Source organism: Siphateles boraxobius, unplaced genomic scaffold, assembly GCF_051911475.1.
Source record: "Siphateles boraxobius isolate OS27281-9 unplaced genomic scaffold, OSU_SipBor_1 31, whole genome shotgun sequence".
Classification (NCBI taxonomy): Eukaryota; Metazoa; Chordata; class Actinopteri; order Cypriniformes; family Leuciscidae; genus Siphateles; species Siphateles boraxobius.
The window spans coordinates 18,691,072-18,703,082 of record NW_027508931.1 but is presented as its reverse complement, the minus strand read 5'-3'; positions in this window follow the sequence as shown (position 1 = coordinate 18,703,082).

The following is a 12,011-nucleotide window of genomic DNA, read 5'->3' as shown; positions in this document are numbered from 1 at the left end:
AAAACATGATTTATTAATTTGATTTTTAAATTATTTGTATATAGGGCAGAACATATATAGGGATGTTTATTAGTATTATTTTAATGTCTTGGTTCCTATTTTATCCTATATTCCCTGATGGAGGGAATGTCGATATAGTGAGACTAGGGGTTGCACTTGCTATTGCAACCTCCATTCCCTGACGGAGGTACTGTTGATGTAGTGACACTAGGGGTTGCACTTGGGAGCCCGAAACACCTCTGATGCTTCAGAAAAACCAGTGAGAATTGTTGATTGGAATTTGCATGCCACTCCCCCAGACATACGGGAAATAAAGGAGATGGCTTGCTCCACACATTAAGGTTTGTGCAGAGGAGCCAAAACAGTGTCCTGGCCATACCAGCGAGTAGTTCAGTGTTGTGGCAGGGGGGAAACAACGTCCAGTCCCCTCCATCAGGGAACGGAAGGTTACAATAGTTGACAAGATGTTCCCTATCTGTCACTCAATTCGGTGTTGTGTCGATGTAGTGACACTATGGTCCCTACACAAAATGGCACAACCATCTAAACTGTGTTTCGAGGTTCGGCGTTGCCGCTGCAGCAGGTTGCTGCGTGCCTAATAGCAGGTGCACTCAGGCCACCTCGTAACCTTCCCAAATCCTAAGTAAGTTGCCATAGTGCCCCGTACCACGATGGGAATAGGTTGCTTCAGCAGTTTTCTTGACCTTTTCTGTTTTTTTTCCCCTTTTCTTTTCTTTAAAGGATAAATAAACTTACAGCTGTGCAGACCAGGAGTTTGAAATGGGTAAACCACAACCCTTCTGCAGGGAGATAAATATGTGGAGAATATATCACATGAAATTACCAATTGAATAGTGCCACATATGGAAAGAAGTCTCTGTGTTGTGTTCTAACTGAGAAGGGAGAATTAACGTCCACTGTGTCGTGATATACTACAATACAAAACCTTTCTAATTCAAAACAGATTCTAATTATTGGACAAAAAACTTCCACACGTAATAACCTAGAATACTGTCTAACACTTGATGGCTGCTCTGTTAAGTCTTCGTCATCAGTTAGGAACCTGGGTGTGCTCTTTGATACCAATCTTTCATTTGAAAGTCACGTGTCTAGTATCTGTAAAACCACATGTTTCCATCTTAAAAATCTATCAAAATTACGTCATATGCTCTCATTGACAAATGCGGAACAACTAGTTCATGCATTCATGACCTCAAGGCTAGATTATTGTAATGCTCTACGGGGTGGTTGCCCTGTACGCTTAATAAACAAACTACAGCTAGTTCAAAACGCAGAAGCTCGAGTTCTTACCAGAACCAGGAAGTATGACCATATTAGCCTGGTTCTGTCAAAACTGCATTGGCTGCCTATTAAACATCGTATAAATTTTAAAATATTGCTGATTACTTACAAAGCACTAAATGGTTTAGCTCCGCAGTACTTGAGGGAGCTCTTAACGCATTATAGTCCTGCACATCTATTGCGATCTCAAAGTTCCGGCCAGTTGATAATACCTAGAATATCAAAATCAACTGCTGGCGGTAGATAATTTTCCTATTTAGCACCACAACTTTGAAACAGTCTTGCTAACATTGTCTGGGAAGCAGACACACTCTGTCAGTTCAAAGCTAGACTAAAAACACATCTCTTTGATCTAGCATTCACATAATACATTATCGACTTCTATAATTCAATATTAGGCTGCATAGATTAGGTCAGCCGGAACTGGGAACACTTCCCTTAAATCCTCATGTACTCGTTACATCATAAGAAGAATGGAATCTACTCTAATTTTAGTGTCTTTGTTTATCCCAAGGTTTTCCCGCAGCCTGCCGGATCCAGCCCGTTTCCAGATCTGATGAAGGACCTTCGCCTGGACCAGATGGCAATGCAGTGCTGAAGTGCCAACTAGTATCTCCCTATGGAGGATCCCTATACCAATCTACAGATAAAGCGTTGTGGAATTTTCGGTTCGCGTACCTACCCGAAGTTATAAAATACAATTCTGCATCAAAATTTATAGGCAAGACAAGTAGTTTGTTTAGGCATGGAATTACAAACCTGCGCACATATATTCAAACACACATAACTATAGAATCAATTCTTAATGCGCATGTAAACGCCATCAGCGTCTATCAAAGGTTTGCGTTTAAAGTCTGTTTAGAGAGAACGGTGTCGTCTTAGCGGCCCCTAATTTAATAACAAATGACCATTTCGACGGAAGTGAACCAATCAAAACTAATTTTAGCTGGAAATAACATTATTCAAGAACCACTATAAAACCAAACCAATCTCTGTTGCCTTAAATTATATATTTATCTCTGTGAAAGCTGCTTTGAAACTATCTACATTGTTAAAAGCGCTACATAAATGAGGATGACTTGACTTGACAATATCAGCCATATACACCTTCAGAGTGGAGGGGGAAAACCACCCCTCCTGCCTTTCCAGTAAGAAGGAAAGCATTGATCCAATAGCATTTCTCTGATGGTCTTCGCCTCGGGAAGAGCACCAACTAGTAAAAAGATGCCACTTCAAAGCATACAGCTTCCTTGTAGAGCTTCCTGGTGATAGTCCACTCACTTCTTCCTCATCCTCTCCAGTGGCCAGACGTGGAGGTTCTAGAGGTCTGTGTGCGGGTGCCAAATCGTTCCCCGTCTCTGAGAAAGAGGGTCCTTCTTCAGAGGAATTCGTCAGGGAGGGACTGTTGCGAGAAGCGTGTGCTCTGAGAAACAAGTTTGAGTGGGACAGTAAGGTGCAACCAGCAAGACTTGTTCTCTGTCCTCCCTAGCCTTGCTCAGTATCTGCGCAATCAGACACACCGGGGCTAACGCATACTTGGGCAAACCCTGGGACCAGCTATGTGCGAGGAGATTCAACCAATCAGAGATCACCAGTATGACCCCAAATATTTATAGAATGATTGTATAAAAAAATATATTTTAATAATATAAATGATATATCATTTATATTGTTTACTTCTCACCTCTACGTATGTGCTGTGTATTTGGGGATACAGTGGTGGAAATAATTATTTGATCCCCTGCTGATTTTGTAAGTTCGCACACTTACAAAGAAATGAAGGGTCTATCATTTTTATGGTAGCTTTATTTTAACGGATAGAGACAGAATATTAACCAAATAATCCAGAAAAACACATTATATAAAGGTTGTAAATTAATTAGCATTTGATTGAGTGAAATAAGTATTTGATCCCCAACCAACCAGCAAGAATTCTGCCTCCCACAGATTGGTTATGTGCCCATGTGGAACACAGATTAGTTCTGTCACTTTAAGAAAGTACTCCTAATGTCCTAATGTCACTGGACACCTGTCCACAGAATCTGTATCTTCCATTCCAGCCTCTCCTCCACCATGGGCAAGACCAAAGAGCTGTCAAACGTCAGGGACCAGATTGTAGACCTGCAAAAGGCTGGAATGGGCTACAAGATCATCAGCAAGAAGCTTGGAGAGAAGAAGACTTGTTGGTGTGATTATTCGGAAATGGAAGAAATACAAAATGAAAAATCAATCGCCCTCAGTCTGTAGCTCCTTGCAAGATCTCGCCTCATGGGGTAAGGATGATCACGAGAAAGGTGAGGGATCAGCCCAGAACTACACAGGATGAGCTTGTTAATGATCTCAAGGCAGTTGGAGGCACAGTCAACAAGCAAACAATTGGTAACACACTACGCCACAATGGATTGAAATCCTGCAGCGCCTGCAAGGTTCACCTGCTCAAGAAGGCACATGTACAGGCCGTCTGAAGTTTGCCAATGAACATCTAATTATTCAGAGAAGGCTTGGGGGGAAATGCTGTTGTCAGATGAGACCAAAATCGAGCTCTTTGGCATCAACTCAACTCCCCAAGTTTGAGGGAGATAAATGCTGACTATAACCCTAAGAACACCATCCCTACAGTCAAGCACAGAGGTGGAAACATGCTTTTGGGCTGTTTCTCTGCTAAGGGTACAGGACGACTTCACTGTATTGAGGGGCCAATGGACGGGGCCATGCACTGTCAAATCTTGGACGAGAACCTCCTTCCTTTAGCCAAAACACTGAAGATGGGTCGTGGATGGGTCTTCCAGCATGACAATGACCCAAACATACCTCTAAGGCAAAAAAAATGAGTGGCTCAAGAAGAAGCACATTAACCCTCTGGGGTCTAAGGTGTTTTCTGGGACCTGGAGGTGTTCTGACATGCTCTGACATTTGTGCTTTTTTCAGTTGCTTATAAAACATATCAATGGCAAAGTTGTCATTACACTCTATTTAGCACAAACAGGGCTACCATAATATGTGAGCAACATGTATGTACATGTTCGTATTTTTGAGAGAGTATTGTTTATGTATGGTTATTGAAAAAAATAAAACTTAAAGTTTCTGAAATAAGCCCACAAAACACATACTAAATATGTGTCCACAAGACTTTTGACTAATGGATGTTCTCGCCTAGAATTTTTGCTTCAAAATGATCTGAAAATCATCCTGCCTAATCATTCAGATAAAACAATACATTGATTTGAATTTTGTAAAACACTTTTTGTTTGGAAAGTCAATATGCAAAAGGGCTTGAACCGTGAATAATACCTGCTTAATGACAAAATAGAAAGACAAAGACAAAAAGACAAAATATCTGCTTAATGAGCCTGTATAATGAGCCTTTCACACAGGTATGTCACTGAGCCACAAGAAAGAATACAAGGACAAAAAAAAAAATTATATATATATATATATATATATATATATATATATATATATATATATATATATATATATATATATATATATATACTACAAAATTGGTTCACAGTTGGAAACATCTCGAAAAAAATAGTATTTTTCCACTTGTATCTTTACTTGCAAATTGTATAATATCCAAGGTGAACATTTCTAGTAATTCGCCTTTGGCTAAGCCCCGCCCCCCTTAGTTACTGTAGCTACTCTACAACCCGGTTCCTCAGAGACGTCGGATTCAGTGGTCAAGAGCTGCGTCGCACAGTAAAGAACTTATCTGAAGCAGCAGAAAGGAGCAGCAACTGGCTGTGGTTGAGACGGAAAGATTCTAGCTGGCTGAGTACAGGCCGCCATGCAACGGTTTCGTAGAATTCTTGAAAACTTGAAGGGTGTTGGTTTATTTGTATAGGTTCTATAGTATTTACAGTCATTACGTTCCTGTGTATATTGCGTGAATGACGGGATGTTGGGCAGATATTGTGTTTTGCGGTAGGTGGTATGCCATACGGAACCGTTGCCACTGAAACTGCATATTAACGCACCAGTGGGGCTCGACAGCCTTAGTCAAACGGGTTGGCGCGTATGGTTGGGTTGCGGAGAGATTGTGAGATTGTGGTTAGGTCTCAGCAGCACTGTTGGTTTATTTGTAGAGGTTGTATAGTATTTACAGTCATTACGTTCCTGTGTATATTGCGTGAATGACGGGTGGTTGGGCAGATATTGTGTTTTGCGGTAGGTGGTATGCCATACGGAACCGTTGCCACTGAAACTGCATATTAACGCACCAGTGGGGCTCGACAGCCTTAGTCAAACGGGTTGGCGCGTATGGTTGGGTTGCGGAGAGATTGTGAGATTGTGGTTAGGTCTCAGCAGCAAGAGGGAAGTAGAGGTCAGTAAGCTGGGCTGAGTTGAGTGGGGGACGGAGGGGGGTGACTCTGGGACGCCAGAGTCACTGTCGAGCCCTCTTGAGGTGTCGTGGGCTAGTCGACGAAACACTGAGGACGGAAGGTGCCCACTTGAAGACCCTAGAGATGTTCCCTACTCCGCTCAATCCAGAGGGTTGTTATGGGGACCGCACTGTGGTTGCAGCCGTTGTGTGTGCTGACGCGCAAATACACTATTAACACCAGACAGAAGGAGATTCACGTCACCAGATGGAAAGAAGCGTAAATGGATGGAGAAGCATAGGTTACTGTAAAGTTACGTCTTAGTTGGTGCTTATCTTGGCGAAAGCCGAGTACAAATCAGCATGAAGTTTTAACATCTACTCTCGTGTAATGGAAATCGACAAACTTCATCTGGGCTCTGGTTTGGTATCAACATGGCTTATGCTGTGACAGCTCTTCCTGCTGAAATTTTATCAAACTTTTATAAAGCAGCAAATAAAGTGTCCGATAGAAGTAGGCAAAAGGGGCTGCAATATACGTTCGAAGGCTATATTCATAACATACAGGTGAAACGCAAGGAACAACAAGGCATCCAAATAGAGGCAAAAGCATACCGGTCACAGTCAAAAAATGAACCACCGCATATCCTACTAATCGAGACGGAGGCTGGGACTAACAATATCAAGGAGCAACACTGTTCATGCAAAGCTGGGTAGGTCTCTATTCACTTCTATAATCGTTATTACAAAGCAACCGGACTACGCGAGTATAACGTTGTATTTATTAGCAGCGTGTGCTAGCGTATCAACAACCGGTATGTTAGGTAACATTAACGTTAGCTGACAAGGTGATGTTTTGGTTAGCTCCACAGGGTTTTGTGCGCACATCATCGGACTTATCCATACCCTGGATCTCTGCAAGGCACAAAATATAAACACGGTGCATGTCCAGTCCTCCACAAGTTTACCCCAACAATGGCATAAGCCAAGAGGTGCCAAAGTAGCATCACAGCCTGTCGTTGTGGCCAGGGCCAAGACGGAAAGAAAACGGAGACCCATCTTCTGCCAATACAGCAATGACAGGTGAGTCACAACTCTGTTGATTTTTAACACCATGTAGGCTGGCTATCCCATTGTGTCCTTCCACCATGATAACCAACTTAATTTGATGTAGCCTATGTGTTTGAGAGCACATGACATAAGCAGAAATGTATTTTGTATTTCAGATCACTTGCCATAAGTAGAAATGTATGTTTTTTCCATGACTTTTCCATGCAACAGGACCACCTCCGAGGTAGGATCAGGATTTGCTGTTATTGAGAGAGCTGACAGGGACACCTATAAGCTACATAGCAAACAAACCCCCGATAGATGTAGTAATAGGTCAGGAAAAGTACCCTCTTGGAAGTGGCTTGAGCTACCAGGTAAAGCAGATGTAAAACTGTTAAAGATAATGACTAATTTCTTATCATTTGCAGGGAGACATTTTATTAGTCACATAGCCAACATACATCTGATTTCATTCACAATAACACAGTAATTGATGAATCAACCATGTTGTGACGACTCAGACAGATCCATTTTGATTGAGGCAATCCAAAACGCGTATGGAAAGAGGCAAAGCGTTCCACAACCTGGGTGCAACAACTTGGAATGAACGGTCCCCCCTTGTTTTAAAATGTGTAAGGGGGACAACTAATAGTCTCTGGCCTGTTGATCTCAGACTACGTGAGGATGTACGCAGCTGTATCAGGTCGGAGATGTATAACACAAGGCAGATATTCTTGTAAGGGCCGAACTGGAGCCCAGAGCAGTGGCCAGAACTCAGGGTCAGAGACAGGCTTGGTTCGAAAAGGACAGCAGACAACTTGGTAGTCGGAGACGGGCAAGGTTCAGGGCTGGCAGTGAGAATCAGAGTCCAGATACAGGCAACGGTCACTTGGCAGGCTGCAGACAGTCAGAGAGGTTAGTAACAGGCTAGGTTCAGTAACACAGATGATCAGGGAACTACAGAACGCTCGGACATGAAACACAGGGTGAAACGATACTTTGCACAGGGTGCTGAGTTAACGAGGCAGATATAGCTTAGGGACCAGAGTTCATACAGAACAGGTGTAATGCAATCAGAGCATAACGATCCCTACTAAGCTGAAGTATGAGACACTTAGTATTCAGGACAGAGAGCACTGAGGGTGCTGGGAATCACCAGGGTCAGACGCCGTAACACATGTCAGTTAAAACATAAAAACATTCAAATTCAGGAGATTACCTTATGTGTGTACAGACAGATCATTGAGCTGGAGCCTATGCTTTTATAATGTTCTGCTGGAAATTGGACAGCATACAGACCACAAACCATACCTGATTTATGTTTACAAGCCTGACATTAGGGATCCTTCCAGAAACCATTTTAAATATCTTCACTTTGGCTATGGCTCTTTCTACGTGTACTCAGTGTTTGGCTATTTTCTTTGTCATCTCAACGTCTGTAACTGGCATCTGACTATTTGATTTGGCAAAGGGGGGAATGTTCAAATTAAGCCCAAGCTCCTTTACATTATTCTCAATAAGAAAACCCTTATCCACCATGAGCCCATCACCTGCCTTAAGGTGAAGCAGACCTTTCAGTAAATCTTTGATACCACATTGTCTAAATATCTCTTGGTCTGAGATTGATCCCGTGTTAAGTGTGGATACAAAGATAATGGCGCCACAAGGATCACAGGCAATAAGGCATTTAAGTGTGTTGGCAGATTTGTAGTTTGACTTAGTCTGACTTTGAAGTAACAGTGATGTTGGTTTTTCTGTCTTAATCTATGTACCATCAAGAATTGCAAAGGTTGTTGGGAACTCAGCTCTGTAGTTGTCTGGCATGTTTTCTGTTATGCTGTCCCTGTGTGGCCAAATAGACATGTTGCATAGTTTACCATACATTAAATCGATCCATGAATTGAATAAAGTACTGACAGTTCGTTCTGGAACTTGAAATTTGAAGGCCAGCTCTTTCAGATCAAAGTTTTGCCTCAGCTTCATAAGCCTGAGTAGGAACTGTTGTTGTAAAGGCATGAGGTTGATCTGCTGATCTACTCTGTGGTATGTCACAGGGCTAAGTGTTTGTGTATCTGTTGCAGAGCTGGGTATCCTGAAAAATGCACACAGCTTGTTGAACTCATCATAACTAAAACCTGTTGTCACGACTACCTGGCTCACAGTAGCAATGACATAGGGGAGACCACACCGTTTGTTAAGTTAAAGCAAACATAATTTATTAAACATTAATTTATACGATGAAATCATAATTTAGATCAATAAATGTAACAAGTCAGTAAATGAGAAACGAAATAAAACTAATCAAAAGTGTGTTGCAGATCAGTAAAGTGTAGACTATGTGTAATGCATACAAAGCAAAAAGAAGTGGGATGATGCTGCTGCCACCAGCATGGAGACCCGAGCAATGCCGAGCCGCGCAGCACAGAGCAGACCAAACAACCGACAGGAGATGTTTTTAAATAGTCCCTCCAATCAGCTGTTGTCGGATGGACCTAAAACAAACAGCTCCCCCTTCAGACTGGGAGGAGAGAAACGGCCCAAACATAATACTATCCATGGTGGAGTGAGCACACCCCACACGGCAAAGCCGGGCGTGACATCACTCCCCCCACAAAACAGAGACCCATGTGGGACTCTGTAAAACTACATTCTACTCACTACCATTTCCCATAACCAATACTAAAAACAAAAACTATACCCAAAAAACAATAAAATGTCTAAACCATTACCCTTTTTAACCAGTATCCCGAAAGACTAAGGTTAGATTAAACCAAACTCTCGACCCCATTCATCCACCCCTTTAATACAACAGCCACTACAAAAAATTAACCCATACTCACCTCCCATAATCCCCCCCCCCCCCCCTCCTTCCCACCCAGCAAATCCTGGCGCCTGGATAGCAATTTAAGAATGGAAAGACCGGAGGCAAGAGAGAAGAACTAGAGACTGGAGAAGAGATAGGCACCCCTTGACAGTCATCAAGAGCCCGTGACAAAGCATCAGCCATGACGTTCTCAGACCCCTTGATGTGTCTAATAGATAGATTATAAGGCTGTAGAAAAAGAGCCCAGCGCATAAGGCGCTGGTTAGTATTTTGAAGAGAAGAGAGGAAAGTCAGAGGATTGTGATCAGAAAAGACCACCACAGGGTGTAACCCACCACCAACATACACATCAAAATGTTGGAGTGCCCAAATAAGGGCCAGGGCCTCTTTTTCGATGGTTGAATAGTTAAATTGGTGACAATTAAATTTCCGAGAAAAATAGGAAACTGGTCTATCTATCCCATTTTCATCCTTTTGAAGGAGAACGGCACCTGCCCCTACCTGGCTGGCATCTACTTGCAGCTGGAAGGGCTCCTCCAACCTAGGAGCAGCCAAGACAGGTGCAGAACTCAGGAGAGACTTGGCGTTTTCGAATGCGTGTTGGCAATCAGCAGTCCAATTGAATTTAACTGAACCCTTCAACAGGTTAGTTAGTGGGGCAACGACAGATGAAAAATTACAGCAAAAATTCCTGTAATAACCTATCATTCCAAGGAAGCGCATCAATTCTTTCTTAGTGACAGGACGTGGGAATTTGTCAATTGCCAGGACTTTCGCTCTCACAGGCCGAACGTTCCCTTGTCCGACCACCTTTCCCAGATACACCACTGTAGCCTGAGCAAACTCACACTTTGCTAAGTTAACAGTGAGATTTGCAGCCGCAAAACGTTCAAATAATGAACGTATGCGAGCCAGGTGGATCGTCCAAGTGTCTGAATAACAGACCACATCATCAATATACACAGCGCACCCCTCCAGTCCCACAACGACTCGATTCATGAGCCGCTGGAAACTAGAAGGGGCGTTGCGCAACCCAAAAGCCATTCTCGTATAAGAGTAGAGACCCGACGGCGTAATAAAAGCAGAGATCTCTTGTGCCCTAGGAGTAAGAGGAACCTGGTAATAACCTTTAAGAAAGTCAAATTTGCTCACATAACGAGCCGCACCGACTTGATCAACACAATCTTCTATCCTAGGCAGTGGATACGAGTCTGGTTTTGTTACACTATTCACTTTTCTGTAATCCGTACAAAATCTGTACGTATGATCAGGTTTTTTGACTAACAAACAGGGCGAAGCCCAGCTAGAGTATGACTGTACGGCAAGACCATTTTCCAAAAGATATTGGACACTATCATCCAGACTTTTACGCTTATCAGGACCAGTGCGGTAAAACCTCTGACGTATTGGCTTTGCATCACCGACTTCTATGTCATGCTCGATTAAAGTTGTGCAGGTCGGAGTATCTGAAAACAGACATGGAAATTCAAAAATTAGAGCTTTCAATTCTTCCCGCTGTTGCAAATCCAAATGATCTAAAACTCCCTCTAACTTGCCCAACGTCTCTGAATTATTTAGACGAGCATGCAGCATGGAATCGTCAGGGCCCTGCACATCATCCTCTAACTCTGGAGAGGCTACCGTCGTGCTTGCCACTACTAAGACAGACGATTCACCCTTACAACTAGGTGACCGTGACGATACATAATATGGCTTAAGTAAATTGATATGACATAACTGTGTCGCCCGCCTACGGTCAGGCGTAGCAACCACATAATTAGTCTCTGACACTTGACGAACCACACTGTAAGGCCCTGAATACTTTGCCCCAAAAGGAGAACCAGGTATAGGCAACAATGCCACAACCTGATCCCCTGGACTAAAGACACGAGCTTCTGCTTTACGGTCATAATTTTGCTTCATTTTTCTTTGGGCATCAGTCAAATTTTCGGTTGCCATTTTACATGCCAAAAGTAACCTGCGGCGGAAACCATACACATAACTGGACAAACTCTTGGGTGGTTCATCTGAATCCAGATCACTTGACAACACAGACAATGGGGTACGAACCTTGTGACCAAATACCAGTTCATTGGGACTAAAACCTGTGCTTTCTTGCACAACAGCTCTAGCCGCCAACAAAAGCCATGGTAATCCATCCTCCCACTCCCGTTTCATCTCTATGCAATATGCACGCAAAAGAGACTTAAGAGTGGCGTGGAATCGCTCCAAAACCCCCTGACTTTGCGCATGGTACGCGCTACTCAAGTTATGCTGGATACGCAGCTGTTTCAAGGCTGCTGCGAACGTTTTTGATGTAAAATTTGAACCACGATCACTTTGAATGACTTTAGGAAGTCCAAATATTGAAATAAACTGCGACAATGATTTCACCACAGACCTTGTCGTAATGGTCCTCAGAGCATACGCAGCAGGATAGCGAGTCGTTTGGCACATGATGGTAAACAAATAAACACAGCCTGATTTTGACTGGGGTAAGGGGCCCACACA